Below are 24,961 nucleotides of genomic sequence, written 5' to 3'. Positions count from 1 at the left end.
AATTTCAAATAAATTGGTATGGTAGAAATAGGGTTTTATTTGTTTAGAACGAACCAACATTTATATTTTTATATATATAGATATATATATATAAAATATATATATGAATGTATATATATAAAATATATAGAAATAAAAAATATACATATAATATATATATGAATAAAATATATCTATCTATATATATCTATAAAAGTGAACGTGTCTGTCTGTCTGTCTGTCTGTCTGTCTGTCTGTCTGTCTGTGTACATTTTCCTACGCAATAACTCTGTCAATTTTTAGTCTATAGACTCTAAATTTGAAATACCGGGTACTGAGATTTGGGAAAATCGATGTGACGGGTGTCAGCCAGAAATGTGGCTGTTAAGGGGTCAAATTTCAACGATTTGACCTTTACGAACTCTACTAAACTCCTCCGACAATTTTGGGTCTAGACACTTGAAATTTTAGATATAGGTTCCTTGAACCTGGATCTAATTTAATAAAGTGATTTGAGCCCGAAACTATAAATTTTAAGGGGTCATAATAGGGGTCAAATTAAAAAAACATTTACTTTTTTTTGCTCAGCATACACCTCCAACCACCCGGGCAACGCCGGGCTGAAATGCTAGTATATAATATATATATAATATATACACACAATATATATATGTAAATATATATATATAATATATATAAAATAAATATATATATATATATCATTATATATATAAACTATATATATATACATGATATATATATAATATATAAATTATATATATATATATATATAACATATATATACATATAAAATATATATATAAATATGAAATATATATACATATAAAAAATATATAAATATATAGATATAAAATATATATATATAAAATATATATATATATACACAATATATATATAATATATATATACATACTATATATATAATATATATACATATAATATATATATATAATATATATATAATATATATGTATTATATATATATAAAATATATATATATGAAATATATTTATATATTATATATATTTATAATATATATATAATATAAATATGATATACATATAAAACATATGTACATAAAATATATATATATAAAATATATATAAAATATACATATATAAATTATAAATATATAAAAAAATATATATATATATAAAATATATATTATATATATATATATATGAAATATATATACATAAAATATATATATGTAACCAAAAAATATATATATATAAAATATATATATATAGAATATATGTATATAAAATATATATATAAAATAAATATATATGTATATAAAATATATATATGTAATATATATATACATATATATATAAAATACATATACACATAAAATTTATATAAGCATAAAGAAGATATATATATATAAAATATACATATATAATATTTATATATATATATATAAAATATATACATATGAAATATATATACATATAAAATATATCTATATGAAAGATATCTACATATAAAATATACATACATATGAAATATATCTACATATAAAATATATATACATATTACATATATATACATACATATATATATAAAATATATATACATATAAAATATATATATATACATGAAATATATATATATATAAAATATATATATATAATATATATATAAAATATATGTATATAAATATATATATACAATATATATATATAAAATATATATATATAATATAAAACAAATGTATATATATAATATATATAATATATATGTACATATAATATATATATACAATATAAAATATATATATAATGTACATATATAATATATATGTATAAAAATATATATATGTAATATATATATAAAATATATATATATATATATAATATAAAACAAATGTATATATATAATATATATATACACATATATAATATATATAATATATATATGCACATATAATATATATATACAATATAAAATATATATATAATGTACATATATAATATATATGTATAAAAATATATATATGTAATATATATTTTATATATATAATATATATATACAATACATATAAGATATATATGCATATAAAATATATATATATAATATATATATGAAATATAAAATATATATAATCTATATATAATATATACACAATATATATATATATATATAATATATATTATATATATAATATATGTATATATAATATATATAATATATAAGATACATATAACATACATATATATTATATATAACATATATATAATATACATATAACATATATATAATATATATATAACATATATATAATATATATAACATACATATAATATATATAACATATATAATATATATAACATATAATATATATATAACATATAATATATATATAACATATATATATAAGATATATATATAACATATATATAAAATATATATAATATATATATAACATATATATAAAATATATATAATATATATATAACATATATATAATATATATACACCATATATATAATATATATAACATATATATAATATATAACATATATATAATATATAACATATATATATAATATATAACATATATATAACATATATATAACATATAACATATATATACCATATATACAATATATATATAACATATAATATATATAAATAAAATATATATAAAATATATATAACATATATATAACATATACATAATATATATATAACATATATATAATATATAATATATATAACATATATATAATATATATATAACATATATATAATATATATAACATATATAATATATATATATATAACATATATAATATATATATATAATATATATATAATATATATAACATATATAATATATATAACATATATATATAACATATATATAATATATATAACATATATATAATATATATATAACACATATATAATCTATATATAACATATATGTAATATATATAACATATATATAATATATATAATACATATATATAATATATATATATAACATATATATAATATATATAACATATATATAATATATATAACATATATATAATATATATAACATATATATAATATATATAACATATATATAATATATATAACATATATATAATATATACAACATATATATAACATATATATTATATATATAACATATATATTATATATATAACATATATATAACATATATATTATATATATAACATATATATAATATATATAACATATATATAATATATATATAACATATATATAATATATATATAACATATATATAATATATATATAACATATATATAATATATATATAACATATATATAATATATATATAACATATATATAATATATATATAACATATATATAATATATATATAACATATATATAATATATATATAACAGGTATATAACATATATAACATATATATAATATATATATAACATAACATATATATAATATATATATGATATATAATATATATCATATATATAATATATATATATCATATATATATATATCATATATATAATATATATATATCATATATATAATATATATATCATATATATCATATATAATATATATATATATATCATATATATAATATATATATCATATATATAATATATATATATATATCATATATATAATATATATATCATATATATAATATATATATTATATATATAATATATATATATCATATATATAATATATATATATCATATATAATATATACATCATATATATATATATATATATATATATATATATATATCATATATATAATATATATATGGCCTTCATTTATCTTTTTTGGGGGGTGGATTCCCCTGCATATATAATATGTATATATAATATATATATATATATATAAAATATATATATTTATATATATATAAAAATGTTAATTTGGTTCGTTAAAACTGAATAAAACCATGTTTCTACGTTACCAATTTATTTGAAATTTTCAGACAACCCATCTTTAGAGTGGATGTTTTTATGTCATTAAAATAAATTTACCTCGCGAATTATTAAAATATTAAATAAAATATAAATATTTTTAAAAGTCGTTTCTGCGAGACTTGCCCGGTTTTATTTCTGGTAACTTCCGTTTCAACTACTCTCGAATTACCAGATAAGTAAAAAAAAAAAAACTTTCTCATGCAGAGAGTGATCCATGCTGAAATAATAACGTTATTATTTAAAAAGCCATTCTTAACATGGGGAAGGGAGGGTGTTTTGTACATATTCTGTACTTTAACCTTACAATTGAATAAAAACATATAATAAAACTTTAATTAAACGTGGAAATACGATTTTAAAAAAATAGCACGGATCAATCTCTGCATTAGCACACAAAAAAAAAAACTAATCCCATATTTTAAAAATTTAAATTCATTTATGTACTTACCAATTTTTTCATTTTAAAGTCCTTTATTTATGTTAAGGCTTTTCACTCATGAAACATTACGTTTTAATTATTTACTTTCTTTTCACGGCATTGTCTACATAAAAAAGTTTTTTTTTACTTTTTCTAAACTGTTTCATTTTTACGATATGCCTCAACGTATTATAAACACCCTAACCTCCCCATGTTAAAAAAAACAAAAAAACGCCCTTCCATAAACCTCGAAAGCCGTTCTTAATATGTGGGGGTTGGGGGTGTTCATTCTGAAAGCCGTTTTAACATGGGGACGTTAGGGTGTTTATAATATGCTGGAGCGAGTCGTAAAATTAACAAAGTTGCTATCTATTATTTATTGCAAATATTGCTTGAAATTTATGTATTTGACAAAAAAAAATTACATTTTGGTACTCCTTAGGCGTTGAGTTCCATGGCGACCAGTAGAAAAAAATAATAGTCGCTCCCTTAGTCCCCCACCCCACCCCGCACGTAACATATTTTATTTACTGACGTTGCCGTAACTAAACGATTATTTGTCACATTTACAAACATTTATTTATTTTGAAAAAAGTTTTACTTTTTATGAATATTAAAAGAAAAATGGATACTCATGCAGAGAGTGATCCATGTTGAAATAATAACGTTATTATTTAAAAAGCCATTCTTAACATGGGGAGGGGAGTGTGTTTTGTACCTATTCTGTACTTTAACCTTGCAATTGAATAAAAAAAAACATATCATCAAACTTTAATTAAACCTGGAAATACGATTTAAAAAATAGCGCGGATCACTCTCTGCATTAGCACCGAAAAATGTTACTAAACATTTATTAATAATTTCTCACTTTTACAAACATTTGATTTTAAATTTCTTTTTAAATGACGACTTTTATCGACTTTTTTTTTAATATCCCCCCCTCCCCAATGGTGTTTATTCCGAAATCCGTTGTTAACATGGAGAGGTTGGGGGTGTTTATTCTGAAAGCCGTTCTTAACATTTGTGGAGGTGGACCTAATGTAAAAAAAAAAATAAATAAATAAATTAAAAAAAAAACTAAATCATTTACTGATAACTTCTCACTTTTACAAATATTTTTTAATTTACGTGCGCGGATGAACAAATTGTTGAATAGTGCGAAAACAAAACATTTAGGTCCACCGCCACAATTTTCTTTTTTAAATGACGACTTTTATTGATAAATAAATTTACTTCTCCGCAACTTTTATTGATAAATAAATCTACTTCTCTGCCACGGGCACTGAACCCCTCCTTTTTTTTTTTAATAGTATTTTCTGGTGGGTATGCTGACAACAAATATCAGTTAAATTTTGCAAATAGCCCCCCCCCCCCCTCCAAAAGTGGTGTTTATTCCGGAAGCTGTTCTTAAGATGAGGAGGTTGGGGAGTGATTATAAGGTGGACCTAATCTAAAAAAAAAATAAAAAAAAAAATAAAAAAAAGTTTTTTATGCGCACATAAGTAACTATTTTTTTATTAACTTTGTTTTTTACGTTTTTATTTAAAAATTAGTAAATTTCAATGAATAGAATAATAAATCATTTATCATTAATATGTGTTTTTGGTTTTGTGTTGAATGAAACATTTTTTTTTTCATTACAACAATAATGAACCAATTTAAATCTTCCGGCATGCGTTTAAGGGTTATAAAATTATCGATAAATCGTTTAGTTACTAAGCCAACGTCAGTAAATAAAAAAAATGTTACGTGCACATGCATTAGCCTTGACTAGGGGGGGGCTAAGGGAGCGACCATTAAATAATTATGCTTGTCGCCATAGAACTCAACGCCCAATTAGTACCTAAAGTGGCACTTATGCACTTATGTTATCATGCTATATTTTAAAATAGTATTTTCCTGTTAAATTCAAATTTTACAATATGTTTTTCTTGTATTAATTTGTTAAGTGAAAGTATAGATAACCCGGTCGGTTTCTAATGTGAGGAAAATCTAGCCCCCCTCCCAAAAAAAAGGGGTACTCTGGATAATAACAAAACATTAAAATTGCCTCAATCTCAAAAGATTTCTTCTCTACTGAATGAGGAAAGAAACGGTGAAGTGTAGTTCACCTTCTGTTTCTCTCCCCCTCTTTCTTCCTCTCTTAATATCTCTCTATCCATCTCTCCCTTTCCCTCTCTCAATCTATCTTTCTATATCACCCTCTCCATCTCTCTTTGAGCCCCTTCCTCTCTCTAACTCCCTCTATCTCTCTCCTTTCCTCTGTCTCATCCCTCTCTGTTTCTAACTCTCCCCCTCTCTCTGTTTATCTATCAATTCCTTTATCTCTCTATCTCCTTCTCTTTCTCCATTTTCCTCTCACTGTCTCTTTTCTATCTATATATCTTCTTCTCTATCTGTCCATCTCTAATCCCTCATCCTATTTTAGTCTCCTAAATTAATTACAGTGAATACGGCATTGTCAAAACATGGATAAATCCTATTTTAGTCACCTAATTTACTGACTGTGAGAATAGAAGTTATTTGGAAATTACTGCTACCTTGAACAGCACCAGAAGTAACTGGTAAAACCTTTCTATTTAAATTGATTTTGGCAGCCATTTGGTAACAAAGTGACATAGCCTTAGCCCTTGCTGCATGAGGAATACTTGCGACCTTGCTGCCAAGTAGAAGAATTATTTATTCTACTTTAAAACATTCAATTTTTCAAAAATCTCATGTTTGAAATCTCCAAAACATCCAATATGGGGAAAAATATTGCAGATGAAATAAATGCTTGCCTCAAATACTCTACTTTTTTGTTCCATGTGAAGACATTAAACTTAACTCAAAATATGCATGTCCAGTTGCAAACTGTTCGATCCGCACAAAAACTTTTGCGTCACTTGTGGGAAATTGGGTACGAAAAAGTGCCAGCTGATCAGAGTTAAGGGCAAAATTCTTTGACTTTTAACTTCTGTAATTTCTGTAATTTTATTTCATCAAAAGAATAGTTAGTTTAAAAAGTTTTTGCAGATATTCAAATTATAAGAATTCCATTTGACTGAGTGAATGAGCTATTCTTGCAGGTCAATACAAAGATGCCCATGAACTTAACGCTATTAGTCAATGTAAAATTCCAAGTGAGGTAGTCAAATACAAATCCATCGATACTGTTGTGAAAGCAGATAAAGTGGTTAATTATCCAACAGCTATATTTGCCAGGGATGCCACCGCATGTATTGCAACTGAAATTTGGTGTACTAATTATCATGTTGTGAAATATAAACCAATCCAACCTTTGCAATGGCACATAGCTTGCAGTAAAAAAAATTAACAAACAATATCATAGAAACAACAATCTTAACAGGACCTTTTACAGATTAATATATCTTCATTCCATGCATTCCTATGATTCCACCGGATACATCATTACACTTAAGCAAATTGCACTTTCCAATTTTATTGTCATTTGCAATAACCATCAACAAAGCACAGGGAACAATCTTTACAATTGTGGGCCTTACAGTTACACACTGACTGTTTTTTCACATGGACAATTTATGTTACGTATTCAAGAGTCACCAAACCGGAAAATCTCTATATCAGCTAAGAAAATGGAACAACAAAAACTGTGTACCCATGCAAAATGGAAAATTAAACCTATAAGAAATATGCTTTTTCTCATTTTGGAACTTTCTCCATTGCGCCAATTTGAGCCACAGCAACGCGTGGCAGGGTACAGCTAGTGTATATATATATATATATATGTATATATAAAATATATATATATAATATATAGATATGTATATATCATATATATATATATATATGTATATATCTTATATATATATATAATTGTTATGGCGAGATGAACAATTCACCGCCAGAACATTTTATCGAAAGAACGTTATCACCGGTCACCCGTTGGAAGAGCCTTCCCTGGGCGGGAACACTTAAAAACGTAACATGCTGTCTCTGTAAATATTCTCAATAAACTTCTCTATTTCTTTATTACTTAAGAACCTCTTTATCCATTTATTTCCCTGGTGAATATCCTTTCATTACGGCCACCCAGCGCAGGATATATCAATAATATATATATAAAACATATATAATATATATATATAAAACATATATAATATATATATATATGTATATAATATATATATATATAATATATATAATATATATATATATGTATATAATATATATATATAATATATATATAATATATATATATATAAAATATATATATATATATAAAATATATATATATATATATATAAAATATATATTATATATATATATAAAATATATATTATATATATATATAAAATATATATTATATATATAAAATATATATATATATATATAAAATATATATAAAATATATATATATATATAAAATATATATATATATATATAAAATATATATATATATATAAAATATATATATATATATAAAATATATATATATATATAAAATATATATATATATATAAAATATATATATATATATATATATATATATATATATAAAATATGTATATATATATAAAATATATATATATATATAATATATATATATATATATATAAAATATATATATATATATATATAATATATATGTATATATAAAATATATATATATATATATAATATATATGTATATATAAAATATATATATATATATATATAAAATATATATATATATACATATATATATACATAAAATATATACATACATATAAAATAAATATATACTAGCAAACACACTGAACCACCTATCACAATATTCTGTGGATCTAACTTAAAAAAACCTTGTTAAACTTTGTGATATATTTCCATTCTATGGAGGTCAGGCGTGAACGAAGACCCCATAATTTTATTATACCATATTTCTTCAAACTGAAACATAATTATCAAAATATACTTACGCAGATAGATATGAAAAGTTTCTTTAACGTCACTTGCAAAAATTCAGAAAGCGATCACGCTTTTGTTTTAACGATTAATTAAAAAAAAAAAAAGTCTTTTGGGACGCTGATATTAAAGCTAAAAGTCTTCTCAAATCAGTTTGCACTCTGGAGACGAATGCGTGTTCGAGATAAGTGTATTTTAATTTTTATGTTTAATTTCTTATATTAATAACTACATTCTATTTCAGTACTTAATTTATATTTTTATCTCCTGATTGTTTTATTTAATGATAGCGTTTTCTCGTCATAAATGTTTATTATATCTACCATTTTGATTTTCATGAACAGATTAGGAAATTGTATTCATTGTTAATTCGTGAGAGGTGAATCTATCACCATACGTTCCCTTTAAAAAACTCGCCAGTTGGACTTTCATACTTACAATACTTAATGGATTTTTTTTTTTTTTTTTAGAGAACGTTTTGTGGAAGCGTTGTCGGCAGCTCCCGTTACTCTCGCTTCTCTTTATTTGTCACTCAGTCCTCATTTTTTTAATGAGTTATTTTTTTCACAAAGGGAGAAGAAAAAGCTATATTCTAGGTTGGCAGTATTTTGCATGAACAGTCGACAGAGATGGTGGAAATTTTCTGTTCTATGTCTATCCTTGTAGCCATGTCACTAGTAAGGGTGCTGGAGGTAAACGTTTTACCTGGGCTGATGTTATCTGCCTGATAGTCAGGGACCCGAACCTTGGATTAACCACTAAGGAGGCTGTCCTATCAGCAGGCGCAAAGTACTGGGGCTGCTGTATTACCATTTGATGAATGGATTCTGGACCATGCAGTAGTCTCTGGTGGGCCCTCTCGATACCATACTATTGGGTAATTGTTACGGCTTTACCTTTACATGTGCTACAAAAAAAAAGAAATTCTTCGATACTTTTCTGTCTTTGTTTCCCCTCTCTGTCCTGCTCTAAGCAAGTCTGACTACCTAGTCCACAAACTCCAAAATTCCATCATGACAAGTTTCAATAAAAAATACACGATTAAACCCGGATCTGAAACTTCCAACGTAGACCCTACTACCATGTCTCCTTCTCCAACATCAGGGGTCTACGTTCTAACCTTCCAGAGGTTGAAGCCCAATTACAGGAGACTAAACCAGACCTTTTATTTTTAAGCGAAACTGGAATTGGACAGACTATTTCCCTAAATGAGTTCGTAATTAAAGGATACTCTAACCTAACTTCCAAATCTGACCCCAAAGATCGCCATGGGCATGGAATATGTGCCTATATAAAAGATAGCTTTCCATGTGGTAGGGACATCTCCAGAGAAGATCCTAACTTACCCTATATGTGCTTCCGAGTATCACTAGCTCACACTACGGCATTTATATTTACTCTCTATCGCCCACATAACAGCGGAGTTACTATCTTTAAAAGCATATCTGAGAAAATTGACCAAGTTCTATCAGCATATCCTTCAGCTAACATTCACGTATGTGAAGACTTCAATGGTCACAATGTGGAATGGTTGACCCACTCACACAAGGCCGATGATGAGGGGAGATTCTGTCATGATGTCTCACGAACCCACCTGTGTGCCCGACAATGACGGCCAGTATGCAAGTCTCCTAGACGTTTTTCTCACAACTTGCCCTGAACTATGTTCAGTTTCCGTTCTGTCTCCTCTTGGATCTTCCGACCACTCGGTTGTATCAATTAAGATAAAACTGAAATGTAATAAGTCCTCAGACGTACCTCTCCATCGTACAGTATATCGATACACTATGGCTGACTGGGATAGTTTCCGTACATTTATATTGGATCTTCCTCTGCGTTCCATGTTTAAAAAGGATGTGTCCTCTATAGTATCAGACCTGACGGAATGGTTAATTGTAGGTATAGACAATTTCATACCCTCGAAAAAGTTCCAGCAAAAACCTAACAGCCAGCCATGGTTTTCTCCAGAATGTGCTGCTGCTATTGCGCACAGAAATCACTTTTTCCACTGCTTCCAACGTAATAGATGTATGGAAACTAAAGCCGCTTTCAGGACTGGCAGCAACCATTGTAAGAAAGTAATAAAGAACGCAAGAGAGTTGTATGCTCAGTCCGTCAAGTCCAAAGTAGCTGAGCAGCGGCTTGGTTCCCACCAGTTTTGGCAAATAGCAAACAGAATCCTGAACAGAAGCGTGTGCTCTATACCAACTATCATCAATGGACCTGAGGTAATCTCGTCAGCATCAGACAAAGCCAAACTGTTTGCCAAGAACTTTGCAGCCAATTCTACCCTTTGCGACCAAGGCCGCCAACCCCCAATATTTCCTCCTGCATCAGAAAACATGCTATGTGATATACAAATATCTGTATGTGATGTTGCCAAGCTAATCAAAAACCTTGATTCCTGTAAAGCAACCGGCCCTGACAGTATTCCAATTATAGTACTCAAAAAACTTCAACCAGAACTAGCACCCATACTTACAAAACTGTTTAAACGTTGTCTTAAGGAAAATTGCTTCCCATCACCCTGGAAAATCTCATCAGTATGCCCTGTATTTAAGAATTAAGGTGATCGTTCATCCCCCTCTCAGTACAGGCCAATAAGTCTCCTGTGCGTCATGAGTAAGTTGCTGGAATCTGTGTTAAATAGAGAAGTAATCAACCATCTCAGCAAAAATAACCTTAGTGACACACAATATGGTTTCCGTTCTGCTAGATCTACAACAAATGTGCTTACAGTTATATCTCATAGGATTAGCAAATCTCTTGAGTGAGGCAACCTTTCTAGGGCAATTGCTCTTGACATATCAAAGGCCTTTGATAGGGTATGGCATAAAGGTTTACTTCACAAGATCTCCAGCTATGGTATAGCTGGAAATGTCTTCTCACTTATTAAATCATTTCTCTCTGATAGGTTCATAAGAGTAGTAGTTGATGGGCAAAAATCAGAAGCTCACAGTATAAATGCTGGAGTTCCTCCTGGGTTCCTTCCTGGGCCCAACTCTTTTCCTGATCTACATTAATGATCTTCCAAATCACATCATTACATCATTCGTAGACATTTTTGCTGACGACACTACCATCTATGGTAGCACATCTAAGACAGTAAACGACCAAGTTCTCTCCGATTCTCTGTCCTCTGATCTTGATCACGTTGTACAATGGGGAAATGAGTGGCTGGTTACTTTTAATGTATCTAAAACCAAGCTTCTATCTTTACATCATCAACGTTCTGATCCCCATCTGGCATCAATTAAAATGAATGGCTCTTGTCTTGGGGAGGCCTCAAGTTTTGACAGGCTTCTGGGCTTGACCTTTACTCCAGATCTTAAATGGAATACGTACATCAAATCTGTTGCCAAGGCTGCTGGAAAAATGGCCAGATCCTTCTATCGATCCAGTAGATATCTCACTGCTGATGCAATTCTCTATCTATATAAGAGCCAGATACGTCCAAGGATGGAATACTGTTGCCACATATGGGCAGGAGCTGCTAGAAAAGACTTGTCCTGCCTTGATAGGGTTCAAAATAGACTTTGTGGCCTGGTGGGAGATGTCCTTTTCTCTTCGCTGCAACCTCTATCTCACAGAAGAGATGTTGCGAGTTTGTCTCTGCTTTATCGTTATTTTCATGGAAAGTGTTCGACTGAGCTTCAATCTATGGTCCCCCCTCGCCAAACTTTCACAAGAACCACTAGACTAGCTGAAAACATTATCAATAATTTTCCCCACTCTTTATCTGTGCCTAAACCTAAACATAGATTCCATGATCAAAGCTTCTTCCTTAGAAATTGTGGAATTGTCTTCCGTTTTCCTGCTTTCCAGCTGTCTATTATATGGTTGTCTTCAAGTCCAACGTGAACAAGTTTCTGATGAGCCGTTCCACTTAAGTTAACAAATTTACCGAACTTCCATTACTACTGATTACTATATTGTCCTTTTGACTACGCTACACTCTTTAACCCTTACCCTTGAGTGGCCGATCGGCCTTGATAGGTGGTGACGCCTATGTAAAAAAAATATATAAAATATATAAATATATGTTTATATATATATATATACTAATGGTTAGAAGCCTTGACTGCCGTATAAACGGTCGGGTTTCAATCCTGGCTTGAGGTAGTTGCCTGTCTAGCCGCACTGATGAGCTGTGAAACAGCGAAACAGTACTGTATGTGGATGACTATAGTGCTCCTCACCTTGAGTTGAGCATATTGAGAAGTGAAAAACGAATTACCATTAGCATATAAGCGACGCTCTTTGTGTAAACAAATCGAGCGGAGGTATTTCGGACGATATCAAAACATCGTTAAACTCGCTACTCGTTCAAGCAGCCGCCAATAGCGTAATGGTTAGAAGCCTTGACTGCCGTATAAACGGTCGGGTTTCAATCCTGGCTTGAGGTAGTTGCCTGTCTAGCCGCACTGATGAGCTGTGAAACAGCGAAACAGTACTGTATGTGGATGACTATAGTGCTCCTTACCTTGAGTTGAGCATATTGAGAAGTGAAAAACGAATTACCATTAGCATATAAGCGACGCTCTTTGTGTAAACAAATCGAGCGGAGGTATTTCGGACGATATCAAAACATCGTTAAACTCGCTACTCGTTCAAGCAGCCGCCAATAGCGTAATGGTTAGAAGCCTTGACTGCCGTATAAACGGTCGGGTTTCAATCCTGGCTTGAGGTAGTTGCCTGTCTAGCCGCACTGATGAGCTGTGAAACAGCGAAACAGTACTGTATGTGGATGACTATAGTGCTCCTCACCTTGAGTTGAGCATATTGAGAAGTGAAAAACGAATTACCATTAGCATATAAGCGACGCTCTTTGTGTAAACAAATCGAGCGGAGGTATTTCGGACGATATCAAAACATCGTTAAACTCGCTACTCGTTCAAGCAGCCGCCAATAGCGTAATGGTTAGAAGCCTTGACTGCCGTATAAACGGTCGGGTTTCAATCCTGGCTTGAGGTAGTTGCCTGTCTAGCCGCACTGATGAGCTGTGAAACAGCGAAACAGTACTGTATGTGGATGACTATAGTGCTCCTCACCTTGAGTTGAGCATATTGAGAAGTGAAAAACGAATTACCATTAGCATATAAGCGACGCTCTTTGTGTAAACAAATCGAGCGGAGGTATTTCGGACGATATCAAAACATCGTTAAACTCGCTACTCGTTCAAGCAGCCGCCAATAGCGTAATGGTTAGAAGCCTTGACTGCCGTATAAACGGTCGGGTTTCAATCCTGGCTTGAGGTAGTTGCCTGTCTAGCCGCACTGATGAGCTGTGAAACAGCGAAACAGTACTGTATGTGGATGACTATATATATATATATATATATATATATATATAATAGATAAATATATGTATATATATATAATATATATATATATATATAAAATATATATATATATATATAAAATATATAAATATATGTATATATATATAATATATATATATATATAAAATATATAAATATATGTATATATATATATATATAATATATATATATATAAAATATATAAATATATGTATATATATATAATATATATATATAAAATATATAAATATATGTATATATATATATAATATATATATATATATAAAATATATAAATATATGTATATATATATAATATATATATATAAAATATATAAATATATGTATATATATAATATATATATATATATAAAATATATAAATATATGTATATATATATAATATATATATATATATATAAAATATCTAAATATATGTATATATATATATAATATATATATTTATATAAAAAATATCTAAATATATGTATATATATATATAATATATATATCTATATAAAAAATATATATATATAATATATATATATAAAATATATATACTAGCGAGGGGTACCCGGCGTTGCCCGGGTGTTTGGAGGTATGTGTGGAAACTCCGGGGGGGGGGGTAAAAATGTTTAGGTAGGTAAGTATGAGGATCGAACCCAAACCATTGAGGCAAAGTTGTAAATTAGAGTGCAAAAAAAAAAAACGTGCGACGTTAACCATTGCCCCACCGCAAGATGCTAACGGAAACACGTTTGAATTTATTTAATTACTTGGATTTAGGAGGTAAAGTTTGACTGCGGGATAGTATTTCATTTACTGTGGGAACACTTCCCAAGATGTTATAGGAAAAAGACTAACCCAATGTTGAATATTTATCTTCCCAAAGTCGAGCAAATTAAATAGACAGGCGAGCTGAGATATTACGATTTATATGTGATATAAAAAGTTTTAAAAAGTTGTTTCGCTTTTATATTTATAGATAAAATTTATATATATCTAATATATATATATATATATAAAATATATAAATATATAATATATAAAATGTATATATATATATAAAATGTATATATATATAAAATATATATATATATAAAATATATATATATATAAAATATATATATATATAAAATATATATATATATATAAAATATATATATATAAAATATATATAAAATATATATAAAATATATATAAAATATATATATATATAAAATATATATAAAATATATATATAAAATATATATAAAATATATATAAAATATATATATATATAAAATATATATAAAATATATATAAAATATATATATATATAAAATATATATAAAATATATATAAAATATATATATATATAAAATATATATAAAATATATATAAAATATATATATATATAAAATATATATAAAATATATATATATATAAAATATATATAAAATATATATATATATAAAATATATATATATATATAAAATATATATATAAAATATATATATAATATATATATATATATAAAATATATATATATATAAAATATATATATAAAATATATATATATATATATAAAATATATATATAAAATATATATATATATATATAAAATATATATATAAAATATATATATATATATATAAAATATATATATAAAATATATATATATAAAATATATATATATATATATAAAATATATATATATATAAAATATATATATAAAATATATATATATAAAATATATATATATATATAAAATATATATATATATATAAAATATATATATATATATATAAAATATATATATATATATAAAATATATATATATATATAAAATATATATATAAAATATATATATATATAACATATATATATATATATATAAAATATATATATATATATATAAAATACATATATATATATATATATATAAAATACATATATATATATATATAAAATATATATAAAATATATATCTATAATATACAGTAGCGTCCAAAAGTTAAGGGCTAGTAAAACCTTAGCAAGTTTAACCATATATTTGAAACAAATACACACGAACAACAAAAAATTACTTCACAATTATATAGATAACATGTATATCTTCAATGGGTCATAATTTCGTTAGCCTACACTAAGTATTTTTTGAATAACTACCATTTTAAATAAAATTGTTCAAAATTTGTGTGTCCAACAGTTAAGGGCTAACACGATTGCGGCTTTTGTCCTTGCTGTGAATGGCTGAAATTACCAACTAACTAGTATTTGGTAAACAAACCCTTGCTATTTATGACTTATTGACACCTCTTGGCACAGGAATCCACCAACTTCTTGCAAAACGCTGGCGTTATCGCACTCCATTCAGCATGTAAGCACTACCAGAGTTCTTCTTGATTTTTTGGGCACTGAAGTTGAGCACGTTCACCAACTATTTTCCAGATTTTCTCAATAGGATTAAGATCTGGACTCTGAGGGGGCCAACGCATCGTTTCAACTTCTTCCTCGTCTAAAAATGTTTTTACTTTCTTAGCAGTGTGACAAGGAGCGTTATCCTGCATGAAAATTGCAGGTTGATAGAGCGACGACCGAAGACTAGGAACTGCATGCTGCCGTAGAATCTGCTTATAAACTTCTGCATTTATTCCACCTTGCAGACGAATCAGTAGTCCACAGCCTGCAGCTGACATAATGCCCCAAACCATTACACTTCCTCCTCCAAATTTCAGTTTTTTTCACGCACTTAACCTCCAATCTCTCACCAGTTCTTCGCCGGACATACGTGTTGCCATCAGATCCGATAACGTTAAACTTCGATTCATCACTAAAGTGCACACGGGACCAGTTTTCGGTTGTCCACACAACGTGTTCTTGGGCAAAAGCGAGGCGGAGTTTCTGATTCTTTTTGGAGATAAGAGGCTTCCTTGCTGGCACTCGAGATTGCAATCCAGAAGCGTGCAACCGGCGTGTAACAGTTTGCCGAGACGCTTGAACAATAGACCTTTGCTTTAGTTCTCAAGATATTTTAGCAGCAGTGTTAAATCTGTCTTTAAGTGACATTTTGACAATAAGACGATCCTGTTGAGCAGTTGTGATTCGAGGTCTACTAGATTTTGGGGCAGCTGCCACTGATCCTGACTGCTTGAAATGTGCCACAATACGCTTTACTACACTAGGAGACCTTCCTACGGTGTCAACAATCTCAGAAGTTTTCTTGCCATTACTATGAAGATGAATAATTAGCTGTTTTTCTTCGACAGAAACAGGACGACGTTGTTTTGCTGCCATGTTGTACTAGTGCGATACAAACACTCATTTCTTTTACTCAATTACAATAATTTTAATGTTCTTTAGTAAAAATTTGAAGTAGGATTATTCATAGTACCTGTCTGACACCTATACAGTACCTTACTGTTATAATAATTAAAGATTATACCGCCTAGCCCTTAACTTTTGGACCATGAGAATTTGGACAAACTTTTGTGTTATTGGTAATAACTTTAAAAATATCCAACGGATGCTTATTAAATTTAGGCGAGACATGAGTGATGAGTATATCTATAAGTATATATGCATATTAATTATTTTAAATGAACGGTTTTTCTTAAAAAGTACTTAAACTTGTCTTGAAACTACAATCCCTTAACTTTTTGACGCTACTGTATATAATATATATATATAAAGTATATATAATATATATATATAAAGTATATATAATATATATATATAAAGTATATATAATATATATATATATAAAGTATATATAATGTATACATATAAAGTATATATAATGTATATATATATATAAAGTATATATAATGTATATATATATATAAAGTATATATAATATATATATATAAAGTATATATAATATATAAAGTATATATAATATATATATATAAAGTATATATAATATATATATAAAGTATATATAATATATAAAGTATATATAATATATATAAAGTATATATATCTATAAAATATATATAATATATATATATATATAAAGTATATATATCTATAAAATATATATAATATATATATATATAAAGTATATATATCTATAAAATATATATAATATATATATAAAGTATATATATATCTATAAAATATATATAATATATATATAAAGTATATATATATCTATAAAATATATATAATATATATATATAAAGTATATATATCTATAAAATATATATAATATATATATATAAAGTATATATATCTATAAAATATATATAATATATATATATAAAGTATATATATCTATAAAATATATATAATATATATATATAAAGTATATATATCTATAAAATATATATAATATATATATATATATATATATAAAATATATTAATATATAAAATTAATATATATTTATATATAAAATATAAGCTAGATAAGACACTGATAGAATTCAGATAAAAAATCCTGATAGATATTACTTGAAGTAATACTTTCAAGAGATCCTAGCCAAAAAGGAAAAGCTCAATATTTAAGAATAGAGCAATATATAAGTTCCGTGGTTAAATTTTAAATTCTGAAAAACAACATATAGAGACATATATTCGATTTAAGAATTTATTGCTTGACAAAAGGAATATATAGAAGGAGTTATTTTAATTTCCTTAATCCATGGATTTTCATCAGAGCAAATGAAATGTAGTTAGCAAAATGTTCAGCAAAGAATGGACGCTATTTTGCTTTTCAGCACAATTGTTGAAGATAGTTTTTTGAGTAGTTGTGGATAATTATATGGAAAAAATTATACGAAAAGAGAAGTTGATACAACCTGGGTAGTCCATTATTGGAAGGAGTCCAATGTCGTCTGGATTTATAACCCCAAACGACATTGGACTCCTTCCGATAATGAACTACCCAGGTTGTATCAACTTCTCTTTCGTATAATTTTCTTCCTATATATATATATAAATAATTATTATAGTAAATAATTATGTCAGCCCCTTTAAGAACTCAGTTCTTATCATAGAGTACTTTCAATTGGAATAAAAGTTGGTCAATTTAGCTCTTATGCGCAGATCATCATATAATGATAAGATCACTCTGACAAGGCGTTAAAAAGCATTTAAAAAATAAGTGTTTAAATTTCAACAATATTTCTCACAGTTAATGGTAGCCGAATGGATTGGGTGTTTGCTAATGAAGCCAGAGATGGCTTTTGTTGCTGGGTTCGGATCTATCGACTGGTGTTAATTGTGACACCCTGCACTGATAATTCCCATAGGATGAAACACTAGTTTCTGTGCGTATTTAACAATTATTATAGTAAATAATTATATATATGTGTGTGTGTGTGCGCGCACATATATAATAGTATCCCTTGCTATAAATATATTTATATATTTTCTCAAGAACATCAGATCATACAGCATCACTGGAACATAATTAACATAATTAGATCCTTCTAAGATAAAAGAAAAATCCAGGTTGTCCTTGACGGTCGTACATCTAAACAATATGATATAAATGTGGGAGTGCCTCAGGTGTCTATTCTTGGACGTCTGTTATTCCTAATATTCATAAATGACCTCCCTGACAAAATTGTCTGTGAGATGGGTATGTATGCTGACGACACCACGCTCTATAACAGACACGACAGGAAAACAAATGAACACATATCTAAAGAAATGGCAGAAACACTAGAGGAAGACCTCCAATCCGTAGTGGAATGGGGACAAAAATGGATGGTCACCTCCAATGCTACCAAACTAAACTTGTTTCCTTCAATAATTACAATAAATCTTCCCTACCGCCAATAGCAATGGCCAATGACTCTTTATCTGAAAGTACATCTTTTAAATTCCTTGGCCTAACGTTCACAGGACACATGAGTTGGGACAATTACATTGAGAGTATTGCCAGGACGACTGCAAAGAATGTAGGTTCTCTCTACCGTGCTAGAAAGCTATTAATGCCTGAAAGTATCCTGTACCTCTATAAGGCCACCATTCGCCCATGTATGGAGTATTGTTGTCATATTTGGGCTTGTGCATCTGCTACTAGTTTCTCGCTCCTAGACAAGGTTCAAAAGAGAGTCACCAATCTGATAGGTCCTGAACTGTCAGCTAAACTTCAGCCTCTGTCACATCAACGAAATGTTGCATCCTCTGCCTGTTCTACAAGTACTTTAACAGTGAATGCTCTGACGAACTGCAAGCACTTGTGGCCCCTTGACGTAAATACCCTCGACAAACCCGACAAGCAGCTAAATCCCACCCGTACACAGTAGAGATCCCTAGATGCAAGAGAGCCTTCTACTCCAGTAGTTTCTTCCCCAGAACAGCTAGACTTTGGAATTCCTTACCGGGTCCCTGCTTCCCCGACTGTACTGACATGCAGAAGTTCAAGTGTAACGTGAACCGACACCTTGCTGCCCAACTTCCTACACAGTACCCCTGATGTTTGTGTCCCTGATAGTAGCCCCCTACAACAAAATGGCAATGTGCCTTGTTTGGGGTGAAAATGCAATAAAAAATGAAAAAAATATAAGGGGGTTTTCAAAAGTAATGCCTCCTATTTTTTATTCTGCCCGAATGGATCAGACAGGATCGCAAATTGCATTGTTATTATAACTGAATTTATGCATTCATGACCTGAAGTTTCATCTCTCTGTTGCAGATATTGATGGTGTGAGACTTTAAGAAAGCAACTCCTGTCTTGGATGTGCATCAAAAGCAGAGATGTGTCATTGAATTTTTTCATGCAGAAAAAATTGAATCGATGTCAACACAGTAAGGAGATGGGTTTGTTGATTTCAGAGTGTCGATAGAGACATGAGTGGCAAAGTGTGCTCTGGACGTTTACAACCAAGACATCAAAAGTGGTTGGCAACACTGCATTGAGAATGTAGAAAAATAAATTCTGGAGCACAAAAAGTTGCTCATTTTAATAGTACTATCCCGTCTTCAAAGCTCTTCAACGTTTTAGTTTATGAGTTAAAAACTAGGAGACCGTGGGCCACACAGAAGTTTCTATTTCATCCTCAAATAATACTAAGCTTTATATATGCATTGAGCACTGTTGCAGTAAAGTATATAAAAAATAATATATTATCCTATGAATATTTTTAATCTCCACATGCACACATGACGAGTTTGGAATGAAAGTATGCTTGCATTTGTATAGTCACTCAAATTTTTACTGTTTCTTCTATACATATTAAGTAAAAAAAAAAAACAGCATGCTATTCGAATTGTTAAAATTTTACAACTTGGATTAAGCAATGTTTGAGTCAATGCGACCTACTCTAATATGAGAAGTTTATAGATATAAATAGGTGAGAAAAACATTTTTTTTAAGAAAACGAGAAAGAATTTTATTTTCATATTGTCGTCATTCTCACATATTCATATTTTCTATAACAATTTCTACAGTTGTTCCTAAAAATGTGAAAACGTGGAAAGAAAGTAATTTAAAAAAATATTTTTCATGGCTTCATAAATTTATTAACATTACTCATCACATGGTATCCAAACATCTGATTAAAACGATGGTCTTATGAGCCAACTTTTAACAACTTGGTGATATCACTGGACCACAGGGTGGAGCAGGTGGTAGAGTGATTTCAAAAGTTAAGAGTGGATGAAACAAGTTCAGGGAACTTTTGTTCGCAAGGGAAGAGGCCGTTGGACATGTGTATGCAACATGATGTATGGAAGTAGCAGATTCAGTTACGAGGAGAATACTAAGAAAAACGTGGAAGTCATACGAATAGACATGAGAGAAGGAATAAGTAAAGATTTTTTAGACAATAATGGGCTGCTACGAAGAATAGATAATTGAGATTTCAACAAGTTACTACAAAGAATAAATAATTGAGATTACAACAAGTTACTACAAAGAATAAATAATTGAGATTTCAACAAGTTACTACCAAGAATAAATAATTGAGATTTCAACAAGTTTCTACCAAGAATAAATAATTGAGATTTCAACAAGTTTCTACCAAGAATAAATAATTGAGATTTCAACAAGTTACTACAAACAATAAATAATTGAGATTTAAACAAATTTCTACCAAGAATAAATAATTGAGATTTCAACAAGTTTCTACCAAGAATAAATAATTGAAATTTCAACAAGTTTCTACCAAGAATAAATAATTGAGATTTCAACAAGTTTCTACCAAGAAAAAATAATTGAGATTTCAACAAGTTTCTACCAAGAATAAATAATTGAGATTTCAACAAGTTTCTACCAAAAATAAATAATTGAGATTTCAACAAGTTACTACCAAGAATAAATAATTGAGATTTCAACAAGTTTCTACCAAGAATAAATAATTGAGATTTCAACAAGTTACTACCAAGAATAAATAATTGAGATTTCAAAAAGTTACTACAAAGAATAAATAATTGAGATTTCAACAAGTTACTACCAAGAATAAATAATTGAGATTTCAACAAGTTACTACAAAGAATAAATAATTGAGATTTCAACAAGTTACTACCAAGAATAAATAATTGAGATTTCAACAAGTTTCTACCAAGAATAAATAATTGAGATTTCAACAATTTCTACCAAGAATAAATAATTGAGATTTCATCAAGTTTCTACCAAGAATAAATAATTGAGATTTCAACAAGTTACTACCAAGAATAAATAATTGAGATTTCAACAAGTTACTACAAAGAATAAATAATTGAGATTTCAACAAGTTACTACAGAGAATAAATGATTGAGATTTCAACAAGTTACTACAGAGAATAAATAATTGAGTTTTCAACAAGTTACTACCAAGATTAAATAATTGAGATTTCAACAAGTTCCTACCAAGAATAAATAATTGAGATTTCAACAAGTTTCTACCAAGAATAAATAATTGAGATTTCAACAAGTTACTACAAAGAATAAATAATTGAGATTTCAACAAGTTACTACAAAGAATAAATAATTGAGATTTAAACAAGTTACTACCAAGAATAAATAATTGAGATTTCAACAAGTTACTACAAAGAATAAATAATTCAGATTTCAACAAGTTTCTACCAAGAATAAATAATTGAGATTTCAACAAGTTTCTACCAAGAATAAATAATTGAGATTTCAACAAGTTACTACCAAGAATAAATAATTGAGATTTCAACAAGTTTCTACCAAGAATAAATAATTGAGATTTCAACAAGTTACTACAAAGAATAAATAATTGAGATTTCAAAAAGTTACTACAAAGAATAAATAATTGAGATTTCAACAAGTTACTACCAAGAATAAATAATTGAGATTTCAACAAGTTACTACAAAGAATAAATAATTGAGATTTCAACAAGTTACTACCAAGAATAAATAATTGAGATTTCAACAAGTTTCTACCAAGAATAAATAATTGAGATTTCAACAATTTCTACCAAGAATAAATAATTGAGATTTCATCAAGTTTCTACCAAGAATAAATAATTGAGATTTCAACAAGTTACTACCAAGAATAAATAATTGAGATTTCAACAAGTTACTACAAAGAATAAATAATTCAGATTTCAACAAGTTACTACAGAGAATAAATAATTGAGATTTCAACAAGTTACTACCAAGAATAAATAATTGAGATTTCAAAAAGTTACTACCAAGAATAAATAATTGAGATTTCAACAAGTTTCTACCAAGAATAAATAATTGAGATTTAAACAAATTTCTTCCAAGAATAAATAATTGAGATTTCAACGAGTTACTACCAAGAATAAATAATTGAGATTTCAACAAGTTACTACAAAGAATAAAAAATTGAGATTTCAACAAGTTACTACAAATAATAAATAATTGAGATTTCAACAAGTTACTACCAAGAATAAATAATTCAGATTTCAACAAGTGTCTACCAAGAATAAATAATTGAGATTTCAACAAGTTACTACCAAGAATAAATAATTGAGATTTCAACAAGTTTCTACCAAGAATAAATAATTGAGATTTCAACAATTTCTACCAAGAATAAATAATTGAGATTTCATCAAGTTTCTACCAAGAATAAATAATTGAGATTTCAACAAGTTACTACCAAGAATAAATAATTGAGATTTCAACAAGTTACTACAAAGAATAAATAATTGAAATTTCAACAAGTTACTACAGAGAATAAATAATTGAGATTTCAACAAGTTACTACCAAGAATAAATAATTGAGATTTCAACAAGTTACTACCAAGAATAAATAATTGAGATTTCAACAAGTTTCTACCAAGAATAAATAATTGAGATTTCAACAAGTTTCTACCAAGAATAAATAATTGAGATTTCAACGAGTTACTACAAAGAATAAATAATTCAGATTTCAACAAGTTTCTACCAAGAATAAATAATTGAGATTTCAACAAGTTTCTACCAAGAATAAATAATTGAGATTTAAAGAAGTTA

The 24,961-nt window shown here is 27.4% G+C and overlaps 1 protein-coding gene across 7 annotated transcripts in view; it reads right to left on the bottom strand.

The window, feature by feature from the left end:
• LOC145296047 (regulating synaptic membrane exocytosis protein 2-like) overlaps positions 1 to 24,961 on the bottom strand; it is an 874,180-nt gene that overhangs the window by 794,309 nt on the left and 54,910 nt on the right. The window lies entirely within an intron of this gene.

Source organism: Euprymna scolopes, chromosome 16 (assembly GCF_053919585.1).
Source record: "Euprymna scolopes isolate OS-2025 chromosome 16, ASM5391958v1, whole genome shotgun sequence".
NCBI lineage: Eukaryota > Metazoa > Mollusca > Cephalopoda > Sepiida > Sepiolidae > Euprymna > Euprymna scolopes.
Note: the sequence above shows the minus strand (reverse complement) of the source record. Positions and strands in the feature narration are given on the sequence as shown.